The sequence below is a fragment of the Anomaloglossus baeobatrachus genome, chromosome 2 (genome assembly GCF_048569485.1).
Source record: "Anomaloglossus baeobatrachus isolate aAnoBae1 chromosome 2, aAnoBae1.hap1, whole genome shotgun sequence".
Classification (NCBI taxonomy): Eukaryota; Metazoa; Chordata; class Amphibia; order Anura; family Aromobatidae; genus Anomaloglossus; species Anomaloglossus baeobatrachus.
The window spans coordinates 795,244,027-795,266,392 of record NC_134354.1 but is presented as its reverse complement, the minus strand read 5'-3'; positions in this window follow the sequence as shown (position 1 = coordinate 795,266,392).

Sequence of the window (22,366 nt, the reverse complement as noted above, 5' to 3'; positions counted from 1 at the left end):
GGACCGGAACGGAGATGTCCGGCAGCAGCAGTACTGCAAAATGGAGGGAATGACTGCCAGGGAACAGATGCCTCGCTGAGCGGAAGCCATTGGCACTGCTGGGTAAGTTCTTGCTACTGGTCCAATTTGCTGACCCAGAAGTCCATGGAAACAAGACTCAGGACATCTGCTGGAGCGAGGTCAAAGTGCAGGAAAGACTGAACCTGACGGTGCAGGCGTGGTGACTGCTGATGTGACCAGGGCGGTGCACCGGCAGATAAAGCATCCACTGCATCATGTCACATGTAGTATAATTGGTGTTGCTGCCAGGATTATTGGTTGTGGTTGTTTTGCAAAAGAGCTGATACAGTAGTTGTCTCATGGTGAGACGAGCCGTCAGCAGCCGTCCAATGTGCAAAAGCTTCAATCAGGAAATCCGGCATCACTTGGGGCTACAAGGACACTAAACTTCAGGAAAGCAAATTTTAAACGGTTGAGAGATGATCTTAGTGCAATAAACTGGGATGATGTACTAAGTAATAAAAGTACACAAAGCAAATGGGAGACTTTTATGAGCATCCTGAATAGGGCTTGTGCAGAAAATATACCCTATGGGAACAAACATGCTATAAATAGGAGGAAACCCCTATGGCTAAATAGAGCTGTAAGGGAAGCAATAAAAGAAAAACAGAAAGCCTTAAAAGAATTAAAGAGGGTAGGTAGTGATGAGGCATTATATAATTATAGAAAATTAAATAAAATATGTAAAAAGCAAATTAAGTTAGCTAAGTTTGAGACAGAGAGACTCATTGCGAGAGAAAGTAAAAATAATCCTAAAATATTCTTTAACTACATAAACAGTAAAAAACTGAAAAGCGATAGTGTTGGCCCCCTTAAAAATAGTCTTGGTGAAATGGTGGAAGGGGATGAGGGTAAAGCCAACCTGCTGAATGACTTTTTTTCTACGGTTTTTATACAAGAAAATGCCATGGCAGATGACATGACCAGTGATACCATAAATTCACCCTTGAATATTACCTGCTTAACCCAGCAGGAAGTACGCCGCCGCCTCGAAATCACTAAGGTTGACAAATCTCCGGGCCCGGATGGCTACACCCCAGAGTACTACAGGAATTGAGTTCTGTGATAGATAGACCATTATTTTTAATCTTCTCAGATTCCTTAATAACAGGGTCTGTACCGCAGGACTGGCGCATAGCAAATGTAGTGCCAATATTCAAAAAGGGGACAAAAACTGAGCCGGGAAATTATAGGCCGGTAAGTTTAACCTCTACGGTTGGTAAAATCCTTGAGGGTTTCTTGAGAGATGCTATACTGGAGTATCTCAAGAAAAATAACCTTATGACAGAGTATCAACATGGGTTTATGAGGGATCGATCCTGTCAAACTAATTTGATCAGCTTCTATGAAGAGGTAAGTTCAAGTCTGGACCAGGGAAATGCAGTGGATGTTGTGTATATGGACTTTTCAAAAGCTTTTGATCCGGTGCCACACAAAAGGTTGCTACATAAAATGAGAATAATGGGGATAGGGGAAAATATGTGTAACTGGGTTAAAAACTGGCTCAGTGATAGGAAACAAAGGGTGGTTATTAATGGTACGTACTCGGACTGGGTCTCAGTTCATAGTGGGGTACCACAGGGGTCAGTATTGGGCCCGCTTCTTTTCAACATATTTATAAATGACCTTGTTGGGGGCATGCGGAGTAGAATTTCAATATTTGCAGATGATACTAAACTCTGCAGGGTAATCAATACAGAGGAGGATAATTTTATATTACAGGGAGATTTATGTAAATTGGAGGATTGGGCTGAGAAGTGGCAATTGAAGTTTAATGTAGATAAATGTAAGGTCATGCACTTGGGTAGAGGAAATAACATTTATGATTATGTACTTAATTGTAGAACACTGGGTAAAACAGACACAGAAAAAGACTTGGGTGTATGGGTGGATGGTAAACTTCACTTTAGTGGCCAGTGTCAGGCAGCTGCTGCCAGGGCTAATAAAATAATGGGATGTATTAAAAGAGGTAGAAGTGTTCATGAAAAAAATATAGTTCTACCTCTGTACAAGTCACTAGTGCGACCGCACTTATATACTGTGTACAATTCTGCTCACCGATATATAAGAAGGACATAGCTGAACTGGAGAGGGTGCAGAGAAGACCACCAAGATTATTAGAGGAATGGGGGGGCTGCAATACCAAGACAGGAAAAACGAAGGCTTAGGGGGGATCTAATCACAATGTATAAATATATGAGGGGACAGTACAGAGACCTTTCCAAAGATCTCTTTACACCTAGGCCTGCGACTGGAACACGGGGGCATCCGCTACGTCTTGAGGAAAGAAGGTTTAATCATAATCACAGAGGAGGATTCTTTACTGTACGAGCAGTGAGACTATGGAACTCTCTGCCGCATGATGTTGTAATGAGTGATTCACTACTAACATTTAAGCACAGCCTGGACGCCTTTCTTTAATAATTTAATATTACCAGTTATGTATATTAGATTTTATGACAGGGTATTGATCCAGGGAACTAGTCTGATTGCCGGATGTGGACGAAGGAAGAACATTTTTTCCCCATTGGAACTTGTTTGCCACATTGGGTTTTTTTTGCCTTCCTCTGGATCAACATGTTAGGCTACGGGTTGAACTAGAGCAGGGGTGGGCAATTAATTTTCCCATGGGGCCGCATGAGAAATTGGGATTGGTTTAGAGGGCCGGACTAATATAATTACCTCAGTTCTACCCAATATATTACATCACTACACCCCCTCCATATACTACACCTGTAATAAACTACACCACTACACCCCTATATACTACACCTGTATTATACTACACCCCCCATATACACCTGTATTATACTACACTCCCTCCATATACCTGTAATATACTACACCCCCATATACACCTGTATTATACTACACCACTATATAATACACCTCCGATATACTACATCATTACACCCCTATATACTACACCTGTAATATACTACATCACTACACCCCTATATACACCTGTAATAAAGTACACCTCCATATAGCACACCTGTAATATACTACACCTCCATATAGCACACCTGTAATATACTACATCACTACACCCCTATATACACCTGTAATATACACCCCTATATAGCACACCTGTAATATACTACACCTCCATATAGCACACCTGTAATATACTACACCTCCATATAGTACACCTGTATTATACTACACCCCCATATGTCACACACCCTGCTCCCCATACAGCCTGCACCCCCATATCACACACACTACACCCCCATATGCCCACATATTTCACCCTGCCTGTACCCCAACTTACCCCTCTCAAACACTCTGCACCCCTTCACATCCTTCTGTCAGTCTGCAGCCCTCATATGCCACTCACCCTGCAACTCCATCTTCCCTCATATGCCACTCACCCTGCAACTCCATCTTCCCACATATGCACTCACCCTGCAGCTCCATGTTCCCACATATGCCACTCACCCTGCAGCTCCATGTTCCCACATATGCCACTCACCCTGCAGCTCCATCTTCCCACATATGCCACTTACCCTGCAGCTCCATGTTCCCACATATGCACTCACCCTGGAGCTCCATGTTCCCACATATGCACTCACCCTGCAGCTCCATGTTCCCACATATGCACTCACCCTGCAGCTCCATGTTCCCACATATGCACTCACCCTGCAGCTCCATCTTCCCACATATGCCACTCACCCTGCAGCTCCATGTTCCCACATATGCACTCACCCTGCAGCTCCATGTTCCCACATATGCCACTCACCCTGCAGCTCCATGTTCCCACATATGCACTCACCCTGCAGCTCCATGTTCCCACATATGCCACTCACCCTGCAGCTCCATGTTCCCACATATGCACTCACCCTGCAACTCCATCTTCCCACATATGCCACTCACCCTGCAGCTCCATGTTCCCACATATGCACTCACCCTGCAGCTCCATGTTCCCACATATGCCACTCACCCTGCAGCTCCATGTTCCCACATATGCCACTCACCCTGCAGCTCCATGTTCCCACATATGCCACTCACCCTGCAGCTCCATGTTCCCACATATGCCACTCACCCTGCAGCTCCATCTTCCCACATATGCACTCACCCTGCAGCTCCATGTTCCCACATATGCACTCACCCTGCAGCTCCATGTTCCCACATATGCACTCACCCTGCAGCTCCATGTTCCCACATATGCACTCACCCTGCAACTCCATCTTCCCACATATGCCACTCACCCTGCAGCTCCATGTTCCCACATATGCACTCACCCTGCAGCTCCATGTTCCCACATATGCCACTCACCCTGCAGCTCCATGTTCCCACATATGCACTCACCCTGCAGCTCCATCTTCCCACATATGCCACTCACCCTGCAGCTCCATGTTCCCTCATATGCCACTCACCCTGCAGCTCCATCTTCCCACATATGCACTCACCCTGCAGCTCCATGTTCCCACATATGCACTCACCCTGCAGCTCCATGTTCCCACATATGCCACTCACCCTGCAGCTCCATGTTCCCACATATGCACTCACCCTGCAGCTCCATGTTCCCACATATGCCACTCACCCTGCAGCTCCATGTTCCCACATATGCACTCACCCTGCAGCTCCATGTTCCCACATATGCACTCACCCTGCAGCTCCATGTTCCCACATATGCCACTCACCCTGCAGCTCCATGTTCCCACATATGCACTCACCCTGCAGCTCCATGTTCCCACATATGCCACTCACCCTGCAGCTCCATCTTCCCACATATGCCACTCACCCTGCAGCTCCATCTTCCCACATATGCCACTCACCCTGCAGCTCCATGTTCCCACATATGCCACTCACCCTGCAGCTCCATGTTCCCACATATGCCACTCACCCTGCAACTCCATCTTCCCACATATGCCACTCACCCTGCAACTCCATCTTCCCACATATGCCACTCACCCTGCAGCTCCATCTTCCCTCATATGCACTCACCCTGCAGCTCCATGTTCCCACATATGCACTCACCCTGCAGCTCCATGTTCCCACATATGCCACTCACCCTGCAACTCCATCTTCCCTCATATGCACTCACCCTGCAGCTCCATGTTCCCACATATGCCACTCACCCTGCAGCTCCATGTTCCCACATATGCCACTCACCCTGCAACTCCATCTTCCCACATATGCCACTCACCCTGCAACTCCATCTTCCCACATATGCCACTCACCCTGCAGCTCCATCTTCCCTCATATGCACTCACCCTGCAGCTCCATGTTCCCACATATGCACTCACCCTGCAGCTCCATGTTCCCACATATGCACTCACCCTGCAGCTCCATGTTCCCACATATGCACTCACCCTGCAGCTCCATGTTCCCACATATGCACTCACCCTGCAGCTCCATGTTCCCACATATGCCACTCACCCTGCAACTCCATCTTCCCTCATATGCACTCACCCTGCAGCTCCATGTTCCCACATATGCACTCACCCTGCAGCTCCATGTTCCCACATATGCCACTCACCCTGCAGCTCCATGTTCCCACATATGCCACTCACCCTGCAGCTCCATGTTCCCACATATGCCACTCACCCTGCAACTCCATCTTCCCACATATGCACTCACCCTGCAGCTCCATGTTCCCACATATGCCACTCACCCTACAACTCCATCTTCCCTCATATACCACTCACCCTGCAGCTCCATCTTCCCACATATGCACTCACCCTGCAGCTCCATGTTCCCACATATGCACTCACCCTGCAGCTCCATCTTCCCACATATGCACTCACCCTGCAGCTCCATCTTCCCTCATATGCCCCTCACCCTGCAACTCCATCTTCCCACATATGCCACTCACCCTGCAGCTCCATGTTCCCACATATGCACTCACCCTGCAGCTCCATGTTCCCACATATGCCACTCACCCTGCAGCTCCATCTTCCCTCATATGCACTCACCCTGCAGCTCCATGTTCCCACATATGCACTCACCCTGCAGCTCCATGTTCCCACATATGCCACTCACCCTGCAACTCCATCTTCCCTCATATGCCACTCACCCTGCAACTCCATCTTCCCTCATATGCCACTCACCCTGCAGCTCCATCTTCCCTCATATGCACTCACCCTGCAGCTCCATGTTCCCACATATGCACTCACCCTGCAGCTCCATCTTCCCTCATATGCCCCTCACCCTGCAGCTCCATCTTCCCTCATATGCCCCTCACCCTGCAACTCCATCTTCCCACATATGCCACTCACCCTGCAGCTCCATGTTCCCACATATGCACTCACCCTGCAGCTCCATGTTCCCACATATGCCACTCACCCTGCAGCTCCATCTTCCCTCATATGCACTCACCCTGCAGCTCCATGTTCCCACATATGCACTCACCCTGCAGCTCCATGTTCCCACATATGCCACTCACCCTGCAACTCCATCTTCCCTCATATGCCACTCACCCTGCAACTCCATCTTCCCTCATATGCCACTCACCCTGCAGCTCCATCTTCCCTCATATGCACTCACCCTGCAGCTCCATGTTCCCACATATGCCACTCACCCTGCAGCTCCATGTTCCCACATATGCCACTCACCCTGCAACTCCATCTTCCCACATATGCACTCACCCTGCAGCTCCATGTTCCCACATATGCCACTCACCCTGCAGCTCCATCTTCCCTCATATGCACTCACCCTGCAACTCCATCTTCCCACATATGCACTCACCCTGCAGCTCCATGTTCCCACATATGCACTCACCCTGCAGCTCCATGTTCCCACATATGCACTCACCCTGCAGCTCCATGTTCCCACATATGCACTCACCCTGCAGCTCCATGTTCCCACATATGCACTCACCCTGCAGCTCCATGTTCCCACATATGCACTCACCCTGCAGCTCCATGTTCCCACATATGCCACTCACCCTGCAACTCCATCTTCCCTCATATGCACTCACCCTGCAGCTCCATGTTCCCACATATGCCACTCACCCTGCAGCTCCATGTTCCCACATATGCCACTCACCCTGCAGCTCCATGTTCCCACATATGCCACTCACCCTGCAGCTCCATGTTCCCACATATGCCACTCACCCTGCAACTCCATCTTCCCTCATATGCCACTCACCCTGCAACTCCATCTTCCCTCATATGCACTCACCCTGCAGCTCCATGTTCCCACATATGCACTCACCCTGCAGCTCCATGTTCCCACATATGCCACTCACCCTGCAACTCCATCTTCCCACATATGCCACTCACCCTGCAGCTCCATGTTCCCACATATGCCACTCACCCTACAACTCCATCTTCCCTCATATACCACTCACCCTGCAGCTCCATCTTCCCACATATGCACTCACCCTGCAACTCCATCTTCCCTCATATGCCCCTCACCCTGCAGCTCCATCTTCCCACATATGCACTCACCCTGCAGCTCCATGTTCCCTCATATGCACTCACCCTGCAGCTCCATGTTCCCTCATATGCACTCACCCTGCAGCTCCATGTTCCCTCATATGCACTCACCCTGCAGCTCCATGTTCCCTCATATGCACTCACCCTGCAGCTCCATGTTCCCTCATATGCACTCACCCTGCAGCTCCATGTTCCCTCATATGCACTCACCCTGCAGCTCCATCTTCCCTCATATGCACTCACCCTGCAGCTCCATGTTCCCTCATATGCACTCACCCTGCAGCCCCCCTCACCCTCATGTCCCCTCTTTTCTCATTACCAGTCATCATGTGTCCACATCTTCAGGATTCAGTGTCTTGCTTTCTGCCCGGCATCCTGTGTCTCCTCCCACACAGTCACATGGGCGTGACATCATCGCAGGTCCTGCAGTGCAGGATGAATTATTCCGTCTGCTGTGCTGCTTCTTCTCCAGCAGGGCGGGCGGGAACTTTTGAAATGACACACGCAGCGCAGTACTGACAACGTCAGAGCGCGCGCATGTGTCACTGACAATTAGTGCCGGCAGGGAACAGAGGAAAGACTCCTGCGTTCCGCTGCCTGGACTGACTGTGCGGAGTGCGGACCTGCACAGGATCTCTCCTTGCTCGGCACGCTGCAGCCCGGCTCCACTGCACCGGCTGAAGACGGGCGGGCCGGTCACAGAGAGCAGGCGGGCCGGATGTGGCCCGCGGGCCGCCCCTTGCCCAGGTCTGAACTAGATGGACTTAGAGTCTCCCTTCAACCTTAAAAACTATGATACTATGATACTATGATACTTCTAGGGATCTTGGACATGTGGGAGCAGAAAAGGAGAACTGATGATGGAACGGAGGTAGAAGCAGGAGGTGAGGACGATGATGGCTGATGACAATGACAGTGCAGTCCTTTCTATTAGAACGATGGATATGAGGTGAAGAATGAGGACACCTTGGGTCTTGCTCATTTTGCTGGTCAGTTTGCATTCCCCACATGATCAGGGGATGTCATTTTGTGCGCTGATGGAGCGATGTAGTTCCTAGCCATTGTGTGCTAGGATGTACCCGATCAATTTTCCAACTGCACAAAGCCATACATTGGTCCTCCGGCAATGTGGAAATGAATTCCCACAACCAAGATGCCGCACATAGTTATCACGGCCACCATCACAACTTTAAGGCACTATTGAGCCTCCAGATATAATGTCTGACCCGGTTCCCAGGATGTTGTGGGTTACAGGACTAAAGGACAGAACAGAGACAGGTGTCATTGATGGATTTGAAATTCCCCAATATACAGGTTTATACAGTGTTATGGTGGATTAAGCGTAACACGGACCCCAGCTGATGGTGTCGCTGTTAGAGGCTACATTATGCTGCAATGACTATGATGATTGATGTGGGGAGATAAAGTATGCACACCAGTGACTATGGAAGGGGAATACATGGAATAGCAGAAACTGCTGTGTGAATACTGACTTGAAAAATCCAATAGCTATATGAAGAGTGAAAATGTGAAAAATGGAATCTGCATTACTGCCATGAACATATGAATCAAGAGAAATTTAGCTACTGAATTGATCAATGCAATAGAGCCCCAACACTACGCCAAAGTATTTCTCTACGTTGGGGTCCCTAGCTTGTGTGTGTCCTCTCATGCAGTTACAAAACTTACCGTGTATGGGACGCTGAGACCCAGGCTATATATGCATATGATATGGATTGGCAATAGGTGTGGTTGGGGAGGGTTCACAAACGAAAAACTACTACTCTTCCCATACACGGTAAGTTTTTTAACTGCATGAGAGGACACACACAAGCTCGGGACCCCAACGTAGAGAAATACTTTGGCGTAGTGTTGGGCTCTATTGCATTGATCAATTCAGTAGCTAAATTTCTCTTGATTCATATGTTCATGGCAGTAATGCAGGTTCCATTTTTCACATTTTCACTTTTACACATAGCTATTGGATTTTTCAAGTCAGTATTCACACAGCAGTTTCTGCTATTTCATGTATTCCCCTTACATAGTCACTGGTGTGCATACCTTATCTCCCCATAGTGATGTTTTTTTAGGTTTTTGCACCCAGTTCAGACTTAGAATGGTGTTCCAAACGTTATTCCTTATTGTTATGATGATTGATGTGACATATATTCCATTACATCCTCTGGGTCCTCACCGCTCATACACTTGCCAGAAACAAAGGAGGACAAGTGTGATCTGCATTTCATACTATAGCTGCTGGGACGGACGGCTGCCGACAGAAATGCCGATGGTGCTTCTGCCAGCGACCTCCACATTTTTTTTGCTGTGGTAGAGGTAGATTATCTGGCAGTACCACTTCTAAAGCCATATTATATTTTGGTCATAAGTACGTTACCAAACCTTGGTACCAGCCACACCTAACCAATCCTGGAAAACTATGGAATCAACCACAAACATCTCTCCTGAGCCGAACTCAGGACCGAAACAGATGAGTGATGGTCAAGAAACCATTGTAAATACAAGTTATTAATTAGTTACCTGAATTTCTATGAGGAATAGTGATGAGCGAGCACCGCCATGCTCAGGTGCTCAGCGCTCAAACAGGTCAGACGCTACGACGGGATTGAGTACCGAGCAGAAACGTTCCTAATTACTGATGAGCGAGCACTACCACACTTCTGGGAAAGTGCTTGAGTTCCACATTGACCTCCATTATACGCAGTACTGGAGTCCAGGCTGTCGCAGAGTCCCACCTGCTCGTTTCCAGTACCCAGCACCCAAGCATCGGCACTGCTCGCTCATCACTAATTAGGAACTTTTCCAAGTATCTTTACATCTAAATCCAAATGATAAAAAGCGATGTGGAGTTGCTAAATCAGAGCTGGGTAATTCCACTTCTCTATCAGTAGCATCTGGTCCTAGAAGAGCTCGTTTTATGGTTTTGCTTGTGTGACATAGTGGGGCGGTGGTCTTGGCCATGGCCCGCTCCACTGGAGGATTTTGGAGTCATGGAGGCAGCTAAAACAACAAGTTAGCTAGATTTCAAAATAGATCACCGCGTGCGTGCACGGCCGCTGGACATGAGCGGATCTCAAGAGATTCAAATTTGATTTGATGTTATAGTGAGTACCAGGGGGCGGACATATCACTGGTGCAACCAGGAGCCCCTGAGATAAGGGGGTCCATTCCACCCCTAAAGCAGGTGGAATTGTGCATTATGATGAACTTTTGGACTGCAAAGGGCCCACACATTATTCTCGCATAGGGCCCTATTCTGTCTGTGTCCGCCCGTGGTGCACACGGTAATGTCCGAGGCCTACTCAGCAGCAGAAACCCCGGCATAGAGTGAAGAAGGACAAAGAGGATGTCACACGATGGGAAAGGCAGAAGAAAGGAAGTTGTGGTGGTGAAAAGGGTGAAGGCCAAGGTGATTATTCTTTTTATTAACCCTTTACCATGCCAGCTGCCTATTATTTTGCCTAATTTACACAAAGCACATGGCAACAAATTCAGATCCTGGAAAATCCAATTTTTTTGGAGAATGTTAGATAAATTTAATTCACCTCGAACATATTCACTCGTCTCTTGTGACGGCCTCTCCACCTCTTATCATTCAGTCCGATCCTTTCCTTGTGAGATGAGATCCCAGTAGTGAGAAGTGTGTGCACTACACACATAGAGTGAATGGCAGGGGTGTATCTAGAATATTCTAGGGTGGGTATGATCAGAAATGGCCTCAGCAGGGATGGTGGGTGGAGGAGACCACCCATGTCCTCCAGGTGGTGATGGTCTTGGGACACGTCTGCTATGTGCCCTTCCTTTTCTAATAATTCTGAATGAACTTATTTCATTGCAGGAAGCAAGATGGAACCATCACCTCTGAACAAGTCCTCGCCCTCGTCTCACACTAATTTCATCCTCTTTGGATTTCCAGGGGTCACAAGATATAGACCCCTCCTCATTCTGCCATTTTCCTCTATATACACAGTCATGATAGCAGGTAATTCTGCAGTAATGACCATCATTGTGCTGGAGAAAAGCCTGCACTCCCCCATGCACATCCTCATCACATCTCTGCTCGCTGCCAATGTCCTCTACACCACGGCCATAACCCCCAAGATGATCCTGACCCTGATGGGACTCGACCAGATCTCCCTGCCTGGATGTTTGATGCAAATATTCACCGTCTATTCAAGCTTAGTCATTGAGACAGTAATATTACTCATGATGGCCCTGGACAGGTACCTGGCCATCAGCCAACCGTTACAGTACTGGCAAATTATCACCACCCAGTTACAAGTCCACTTCATGGTTAACGCCTTGTTACGCATGTGTTCGGTGGTCTTTCCTCTTCTAAGTCTAGTGGCCACACTCCACTACTGCAGGTCCAATGTCATCTACCACTTTCACTGTGAAACCACCATGTTGTTCAACCTGGGGTGTGGAGACATCACCAAACGGAAGCTTGTAGCCCTAGTGATGAGGACTGCCATCACCGTATGTGACATCAGCGTCATCCTAATTTCGTACCTGAAGGTTCTTCATACGGTTATGAAGATTGTAGTGGGAGCGGCTCGCCATAAGGCCCTGCACACCTGCAGCACTCACCTGTTGGTGGTGACCTTCACCTATACCATAGGGCTCCTGTCTGTCATTTTGAACGTTTTTGAGACAACATCATATAATGTGCAGAATGCCACCAGCGCCATTTTCTTCCTTCTCCCAACCTTATTGAATCCGTTCATCTATGGACTGAGGATGAAAGAGATTAAGGAAAGTTTCATGAAGCACTGGAGGTTTAAGGACCCAGGATCTGTGACCCACAAAGGTCACAGACCGGCTCCAAAGGGTCATTCAAAAACCCATGTTAATATAACATCTGGGTCTAACAATACACATTGATGTAAATAACATATATGACGTACAGTACAGACAAAAAGTTTGGACACACCTTCTCATTCAAAGAGTTTTCTTTATTTTCATGACTGAAAATTGTAGATTCACATTGAAGGCATCAAAACTATGAATGAACACATGTGGAATGAAATACTTGACAAAAAAGTGTGAAACAACTGAAAATATGTCTTACATTCTAGGTTCTTCACAGTCGCCACCTTTTGCTTTGATTACTGCTTCGCACACTCTTGGCATTCTCTTGATGAGCTTCAAGAGGTGGTCACCGGAAATGGTTTTCCAACAGTCTTGAAGGAGTTCCCAGAGATGCTTAGCACTTGTTGGCCCTTTTGCCTTCACTCTGCGGTCCAGCTCACCCCAAACCATCTCGATTGGGTTCAGGTCTGGTGACTGTGGAGGCCAGGTCATCTGGCGTAGCACCCCATGACTCTCCTTCTTAGTCAAATAGCCCTTACACAGCCTGGAGACCCATCTCTTCCAACAAGCCTACAACCTGCAATAACCCTCAGTCCAGAACACCACTGTGCAACCAGCTCTGTCCTTACCTATTGTACCATCACCCATTCCCTATAGACTGTGAGCCCTCGCGGGCAGGGTCCTCTCTCCTCCTATACCATTCTGTTATGTACTGTTAATGATTGTTGTATGTATACCCTCTTTCACTGTAAAGCGCCATGGAATAAATGGCGCTATAATAATAAATAATAATAAATAATAATAATTGTCCAGTTGAAAAATAAATGATGGTCCAACTAAACGCAAACCGGATAGAATAGCACGCTGCTGCAAGATGCTGTGGTAGCCATGCTGGCTTAGTATGCCTTTAATTTTGAATAAATCCCCAACAGTGTCACCAGCAAAGCCCCCCCCCCCCCACACCATCACACCTCCTCCTCCATGCTTCACGGTGGAAACCAGCCATGTAGAGTCCATCCGTTCACCTTTTCTACAAAGACACGGTGGTTGGATCCAAAGATCTCAAATTTGGACTCATCAGACCAAAGCACAGATTTCCACTGGTCTAATGTCCATTCCTTGTATTCTTTAGCCCAAAAAAGTCTTTTCTGCTTGTTGCACGTCCTTAGCAGTGGTTTCCTAGCAGCTATTTTACCATGAAGGCTGCTGCACAAAGTCTCCTCTTAACAGTTGTTCTAGAGATGTGTCTGCTGCTAGATCTCTGTGTGGCATTGACATGGTCTCTAATCTGAGCTGTTAACCTGCTATTTCTAAAGGCTGGTGACTCGGATAAACATATCCTCTGCAGCAGAAGTGACTCTTGGTTTTCCTTTCCTGGGGCGGTCCTCATGTGAGCCAGTTTCTTTGTAGCGTTTGATTGTTTTTGCCACTGCACTTGGGGACACTTTCAAAGTTTTCTCAATTTTTTGGACTGACTGACCTTCATTTCTTAAAGTAATGATGGCCACTCGTTTTTCTTTACTTAGCTGCTTTTTTCTTGCCATAATACAAATTCTAACAGTTTATTCAGTAGGACTATCAGCTGTGTATCCACCAGACTTCTGCACAACACAACTGATGGTCCCAACCCCATTTATAAGGCAAGAAATCCCACTTATTAAACCTGACAGGGCACACCTGTGAAGTGAAGACCATTTCCGGTGACTACCTCTTGAAGCTCATCAAGAGAATGCCAAGAGTGTGCAAAACAGTAATCAAAGCAAAAGCTGGCTACTGTGAAGAACCTAGAATATAAGACATATTTTCAGTTGTTTCACACTTTTTTGTTAAGTATTTCATTCCACATGTGATAATTCATAGTTTTGATACCTTCAATGTGAATCTACAATTTTCAGAGACATGAAAATAAAGAAAACTCTTTGAATGAGAAGGTGTGTCCAAACTTTTGGTCTGTACTGTATGTCATGCAACTAGCAGCCCCATGGCTCCCCCGTTACTAGGCTAAGGGCGGCGTCACACGCTACGATATATCGGGTGATATGTCGTCGGGGTCACGTCGTTAGTGACACACATCCGGCATCGTTAGAGATATCGTAGCGTGTGACAGCTACGAACGACTGTGAATGAGCAGAAATACTCACCTTATCGTTGCTCGTTGACACGTCGTTCATTTTCATAAAGTCGTTCCTCCTTCTGCGCGCCGGTTGTTCGTCGTTCCCGAGGCAGCACACATCGCTCCGTGTGACACCCCGGGAACAACTAACACAGCTTACCTGCATCCCGCCGGCAATGCGGAAGGAAGGAGGTGGGCGGGATGTTACATCCCGCTCATCTCCGCCCCTCTGCTTCTATTGGGCGGCCGCTGTGTGACGTCACTGTGACGCCGCACGTCCCTTCCCCTTCAGGAAGAGGATGTTCGCCGCCCATAGCGAGGTCGTTCGGGAGATAAGTACGTGTGACGGGGGTAAACGACGTAATTGCCCGTGACGCACAAACGACGGGGGCGGGTGCGATCGCTCATGCGATTGCACGATCAATCGTCTCGTGTAACGCCGCCCTAAGCCTTGCTCACATCAGAATGGCATAGTACCACATCACCAAAGGCCAGCACCCCGCAGTGCACCACGTGAACAGATCCAAATCAATTTTAAAAATCCAGTCCATTGGCCACATCAATAGTTAGTGGTGTCACAGACATGGGACATCGCACCACATCGGCTCAACAAGAGTCATGACGGGGGTAAGAGCCTGCTCTCAGGGCTTCTGTCCAGTGACTAGAGATCACTGAGGTGGCCACTGAACCGGGTCCTGTGAATTAATTTGGACCAACTCTAATGAGAAAATGTCCTCTTTCCATCTGGTCTAAGACAACAGACTAAGAAAAAGTCAGTAGATGTCCTTGTGTGGTCTCATGTAACTTTAAACCACCACATTTGTGGAGTGCTGGTGCCACAGATATTGGACACCAGTGCAAATTGTACCAAAGAGATGATCCACCATAAAACAGTGCAACCCACCAACAGTGTGCATAACACCAAACACCGAAACTTCATCCAAATCTTCAGGACAAGTGTCCTCCAACCACATGGGGATTCTCCAACGATGTCCATTAAACCATAAAAGAACTCAACATGGGAACATCCCAGCAATTAGATCCACCACAAATCCCACATACAAAACCCATCAGATAACCCACAGGTCCAAATAACGGGTGAATCCTCCAACCAAACCCATCAGATGACCCACAGGTCCAAATAACGGGTGAATGCTCCAACCAAACCCATCAGATGACCCGCAGGTCCAAATAACAGGTGAATCCTCTAAAAAAAAAACAATCAGATGAGACAGAGACCCCACTAGAAGTCAGATCCAGCAATAATACGCTGTAGACCAGTGTTCTTAATCAGTGGGCGTATGAGTGATGAATCCAGTCCATAATGGAAGGGCCCAACAATACCATTCACATGTTTTTAAGGGGGCGACCTATGGTCGGTGACTCCCCCTCAGAAGTAAACGCTGTTGATTTTGAAAAAGGAATGTAATGTAATGTATATTGCATTTGTTGCTAAGTGGCCACCTATTGGCCATGGTTAGCATGACGGCTCCCTGGGTTCTAGGGGTTAAGGTTCTACGATACACCGTTTAAGGGGGTCGAAAAAAGATATAAAAATGGGACAGGGAGAGAATGTATTGGGGTCCTGAGCAAAAGCGGCTCTAGGGAAGTTGTAGCAAAGAGACGTCCCATTGCAAATTCAGTCCGACCCTCAGGGTCATTCCAAGGGAATCTGGAGTAAAAAGGAAGAAAGGTCTCTACTGTGGTCGGGTCACAGCGAGTCATTTTGGCCCGGCACCGTGAGTACATTCCCCTACTCCCCGAGAGGATTATTGGGTCCCCTTGGTACATTCTGGATGACCCTAGCACGTATTGCTCAGGCCTATGACCTTAAGGGAACCGCAGCAGCGAATGAATCCAGTCCCTTCGTAGTTCCAGCAGTCCCTTGGAAACACAGTCCCCGTAGGTGGGATAGAGGTGAAGCTTAGAGGGGCTTGCCTGCTCGGTGGAGAATGTTTTGACTTAAAGGGAAAGTATATCCAGTGCGCAAGAAAGAGAAGATACCAGAACCACGGGAGCGGTCTGCATTAAAATGAATTACTGAAATGTGCTATTCCATATATGCAACGTTTAAGAGCAGTTCCCGTATTGACCCTGTAGTGTGGAAGTAACGTGACGCAACCAGTAAAAGACTAATTTTAAGGAAACCGGATTCTGTGTCAGTGAGGTGTGCCGCCCCCACGTCAGCAGCCGGGCTGCTCGGATCCGGATCCGCAGTGGCTCGAGGGATTTCCGGACCCGGGGGTCGCCCGGACACTCAAATAAAAAGGGGACGTATATGTACGGGGATTGCTGCAAGTACTTTGTGACTCCACCCACGGTGTGTGGTGAGATGTAGCACCACCGCTGCGGTTGGGGAGCACCCGGGGGTGACTGTATGGCAGCTGGATGTTAACCCTTCCATGGGTAGGGATGGTTGCATCGGGGCTCAGTGTCCATAACACGGGGAGTGATGTAGGCCGGAGGTGGCGCGCCGGGCCGGACTGGGGAGTGTTGGTGTACTCACTGTGGAATAATTGCACACAAGTCCGTTGGTAAACCAAGGTGTCAGTGGCCGGCTGCCGCGTCCGGGTGTACTCGGGTCCCACACCCGGGCTGGTGTACTGATGTCCCTTCCTCCGGCACTCTGCAATTTTCTTGTGTTGATTTAACCCGTGTGGAATGGGAGAAGTCCGCTCCCAGTGTCTTGTGTATCCAAGGAGCCGTTGCCCGCGAACACTGACGCTTGGGATTTCAGTGGGTGATTTCGGATACCCTATCCCCCGCGGTGGGCTGTCGTTTCGCTCTAGGCTAAACCTCTGGAGCTAGGCTTGAAACCTGCTCCCGGCCTGGTGAATTAGAAAAGGGGCTTGCAACTGTCTTCTAACTAGGGTCCAGGTGCCCCGCCTGTGCACGGTTTCCGGACCGGATCTCCGCTGTCGGTACCGGCGGGCTCCAACCCTGTCCCGGCCCACTCTGGATCTCCCGCGACCGTATTCCCGTCGCCTTTGGACACGGTCCACTGCTTGCCACCTAGCCAGTAGACCAGGGCCACTACCCTGTCTACCCTCACTAGGCTCAGGTTTCCTCCTGACAGTCCGTCACTGTCACTCATCTCCACTTGACCTCCAACTTCAAACTCCAAACTTAAAACTACTCTATTCCCGCCCCTGGATGCTCAAGACTCCTAGGTGGGCGCTCCCAATCCGACTGGTCCTGCCCACTGGTGTGTCCTTCTTACCCTGGGGGAGTGGCTAGGATTTTGTGGCTGATGGAACCCTTGTGTGGGAAGGTATTATGTAGGGTGTTATGTACCTCTGTGACCACCTAGTGGCGCCAGGGCATCACATATGTATGAGGGAACATATGAAACACACTTAACCCTTCTCACTGGAGGTGGCCGGAGTGCGGACCAAATAGGCTGGGCTGTGCTGCAGCCAGAAATCACCCTCGTCTGTCACCGCAACGCCCCTGAGTCCCCTCTACATAATTTGGCTCTCTGAGCCGCGTGATCCTGTGTGTCCTGGCCCTATGGGCAGAGAGAGAAGCTGAAATGTAGTGCTGCGGTCAGAGTGCAGCTGAAGGAAGAAAAAATGGCCGCTGCTATGTGGTGAAGAAGATGAGCCCATCATGGGCGTCCCCGCAGTGCAAAGGCGCGAAATTGTGGCCGGTCCCAGGAAGAGCCTCTAGGGTCGGTAGGGGGATCTGCCGAGGTCAAGGGCTGTAGTCGTGTACCCGGCCGACACACTACATGAATAGTCCGTGAATAGACAGTAGGTGGGGTGTAGATTGGTCGGGCGGTGGCTCCACTCGGTGGTCGGGCGGCGGCTCCGCTCGGTGGTCTTGCGGCGGCTCCGCTCGGTGGTCGGGCGGCGGCTCCGTTCGGTGGTCGGGCGGCGGCTCCGCACGGTGGTCGGGCGGCGGCTCCATTCGGTGGTGGGGCGGCGGCTCCGCTCGGTGGTCGGGCGACGGCTCCGCACGGTGGTCGGGCGACGGCTCCGCACAGTGGTTGGGGCGGCTGCTCCACTCGGTGGTTTTGCGGCGGCTCTGCTCGGTGGTTGGGCGGCGGCTCCGCTCGGTGGTCGAGCGGCGGCTCCGCACGGTGGTTGGGCGGCAGTATGCTTTATGGAGTCCAAATAAAGCAGCCTGAGGTTTTAAGCAAAGTGCCTCCCATGTCTCCCTGAACCCGCATGCTGAGTGAGTACCCCCCCACGTTGCAGGGTGCAACATTACAACAGTCATATACACTGACATACATAGATATACATCATACACACAGCCTCGGGTGCATTAAATGTTTTTTTAATATGGGGAATCTGGCAGCAGCCTCCTTCCCTTACCCGCTTGTCTCCCGTCCAGCTCCTCCTGGGCATGTGGCAGTACTGCGCTTATTGGTGGCCATGACTAACAGACATGGCTGCACACAGTGTACACTGATACTGCTGTATATGTGACGCCCCTGGACTAGTCAGGTCGTCACAGGGAACTGCACGCTCTTTATCTCCCAGTGCATGACTCAACCCCCCATGGTTCTGGGTCCCCATCTTGCAGTATTGCCTCCATAATCATCCACAAATCCCAATCACACCTCGCACCACACCCTGTCGGGCACACCAGTAGGCTGCTAAGCTGGAATAGGGCCGCCCACCTAGGGGTCAGGCAGGGAGGTGGGAGGTGACAAGTCAGTCAGCTTCAGGGGAGCAAGTGAACGGTTGAGTGGTAGCCCTCGAGGAGTGAGGAGCTCGAGGAAGCTGGGAGTTGGAGCTCCCAGGGGAGAAGCAGATTGGTTTGCAGATGGTGGTCTGGACCCGGAGGAGTTGGAGACCTGGTCGCGGGATATTGGGACTGGGTGCCTGGCTGAGTCTAGGAGGATGGTCGGTAGCTGCACTCCAATAGCCGGTCTGGGGGCCAAAAGCACGTTGGGGTACTGGACCCTAGGTCGGGGAGAGGCTTCAAGCAACCCAGCAATTAACCTGCGGAGAACAGGGCCTTTATGGACTGTTCCCACCCAGCTCAGAGATCGGGGGCACTAGCGCAACGAGGGGGATAAGGTTTTCCTAGCAAGCAGCCCACTGAAATCCCAAGCGTGAGCTCCTGAGAGCAAGCTCCTCTACTACCTATAGTGAGGAGCGGGGCCCGGGCAGCTGCAAGCTTACGAGCCACTTGGACACTTCTAAATTCTATGCACGGAGGCAGGCTCCGGACCATCAGGCAGTGCTGCAGTGGACGGGACCCGGACGAGCTCCCCAAGAGGGCAGCGGCACCCAGAGACTTGGTTTACCACGTTGTCAGCGTCTGCTTTCCTTCTAAGTACCTGATTAACCCCTGCTACCAGCGAGTCTGCGCTTCCCCTGCAACCCATCCCACCATTCAGGGTCCCGGGGCCTTTCCCTACCCGTGGAGGGTAATGTCATCTGGCTCCCTATTACCGCACACCACGGGTGGCGTCACGAACTACCTAACTCCCCTGTAAATAACCCCCCCATCATGTTTCGGAGTGACCCCGAGCCCCCGGGTCCAGAGACCCTCGAGCCATGAGTAGCGACCCCCGGATCTGAGCGGCTCGACCGCTGATGGGGCGGTACACGTTCGGGACATATATACATTACAGGAGAGGCTGGGGATATACAGCAATAGGGGGATATACAGCTCTAGAGGGGGGCATTCAGCTCTGGGCAGTATACAGCACTGGGGTGGGGGGAACATACAGCTCTGGGGGGGAATACAGCTCTGGGGGGAATACAGCACTGGGGTGGGGGGGATATACAGCTCTGGGGGAAATACTGCACTGGGGTGGGGGTACATACAGTTGTGGGGTGTAAACAGCACTGTGGTGTGGGGCAGACAGATCTGGGGGTATACAGCACTGGGGTCAGGGGACAGATCGTTCTGGGAGGGTATACAGCACTGGGGTCAGGGGATAGATAGTTCTGGGGGTACACAGTATTGGGGTCAGGGGACATACAGCTTGGTGGGATGTTGGTGCTGTGGCTCCTCTCTTCATGGTAGATGCTAGAGTGTATGGGCTCCATCCAGGTACCTTATCTTCATCTGTGGATGGTAGTTCAGCACACAGATGAACTCCAATACCCCTGCACACAACGCAGAAAAGTGCGGCTGCTATCCAAGCACTGCGGTCCCCGGAATTCGGCCCGGGAGCCACAGGATACATCACCGCCCCTGCCGACGGCGAGAGGGAATCTCCCAGTCCAGGGCCCCGGCACTTGCCCAGGTGTGCCAGGTGCTGACGCTGGCCCTGATTTCCGGCCAGAACCTTAAAAGAGCTGTGATGCACGGTGGATGGGAGTACGACCCTGTGCATGAGGATGATGTGCATGGGAGGTGGAGCCTACCAAGAAGCCGGAAACTGGCCCTGATGTACATGCGTAACCAGAAGACGACCCCTCCTGGACAATCAAAGTGATTCAGGAGAAGACGAGGTGTGAGTGGGAGGTCTGGTCACAGCTCCCTCTCCCTGGCGGAGGCTCCACAGCGGCCCGATTTTACTTTTAGATGGGTCCGCTACCTAAATCACAAACGTGGGTATGAGTTCCTCACGGAGGAAAGAACCCAGCATAATCTGTGCCTAAATGCTGGCTCAGTCAGTGAACGCTGTGAGGTAGCGACCACCAACGTGGTAAATGGTCGCTATATGTCACAGTGGAGAAGGTACCTGCGATATCTAAACGGAAGAGGTTGCTATGGGACTTGTAGTCCACAAAGGCTTCTTGCTACATATAAGGGTCAGGTTCCCTTTAATAATCCCAGGGTGCTGTGCAGGGCTGAGAATCACAGACCTCCACCTGTGGCCAGCTTAATTGAGGAGACTGGCAGTGTGTGTTCTGGAGAGTGAGAGCAGAGCCGAGAGCTCTGGATGGAGCAACCTGTGCGGAGGCTGAGCTCAGGGCACCGATATTAAGTCTGAGTCGAGACTGAGGTGAGTGCAGCCAGACCAGGTCTGTAGGGCCGAACCTCTCCTGGAGGAGACACAGACCCAGTGGTCTGCAGAGGGCCCTGGGGCCGAGAAGGAACCTCAGCTAGAGGTGTCTGCTAGCAAGTGCCAGAGAGTGGGGAAAGTGGTTAAACTTCCGCTATGAACTTGTAATAGAGTCTGCTCTGTAAGCTGCAGAGCAGGAAGCCTGGGAAAGCTCCAGGCCTGCGTGGAGCGATTATAAGTCTGCGGACCCTCCTGGAACAGCCGAACGGGGCATCGTAAGACCGTCTCCTACGGCAAGGGGTGCCTGTGTGACGGGGACCCGTTCGGACGGTGCATAACCCGGCTGTGTTCCGGGTGACTTTACCTGTACAGCGAGGACAATAAAGCTGTTTGGATCGGACTATTTGGGTCACTGCCTCTTTGTCGTCCTGGGGGACCCCCACCCCGCTACAACGCACAGGGTTGAATAATGGCGACCAGGTCCGTTTCATTAAGTAGAACAGTCCAAAGGGCTGGTATGTTGTGGAAGTGACCGGAGCATGAACCAAGTATGCTGGGCTGTGCTGCAGCCAGAAATCACCCTCGCCTGTCACCGCAATGACCACGAGTCCCCTCTACATGGTCATGAATGACCAGAAAGTTTGTTTTGAAAAGTAGTGTCATGCTTTGTAGGACAACAAGAAGTGTAGCTGAGGGAATAAATACATATTCTCCCATATCACAGCCCCCATGTGTCCGGCCCCCCGAGAAGGGGGTGACATACAAAATACAGGCTGGTATGGAGGGGTGAGGGCCCGGCCCCTGGGGGTCTTACAGTCTACTGTGATCCGATGGTCGGTGGATGTGGAGCAGTTTGGTGATAAATCTGAAGTTTCAGGTTCAGGTTATACTTTTTGCAGGACATGATTGTCCTCACTTTTAGGCCGGGATCAAGCGACCGTATGAAATGTTGTTGCCATTCTCATCCAGAAAAGCTGGGTGATTTTTTTCTCTCACTTGTCATCCATATATAATCTATTTTTTTTCACTCAGCAGCTATTCATCTATGACAGTAACATTTAC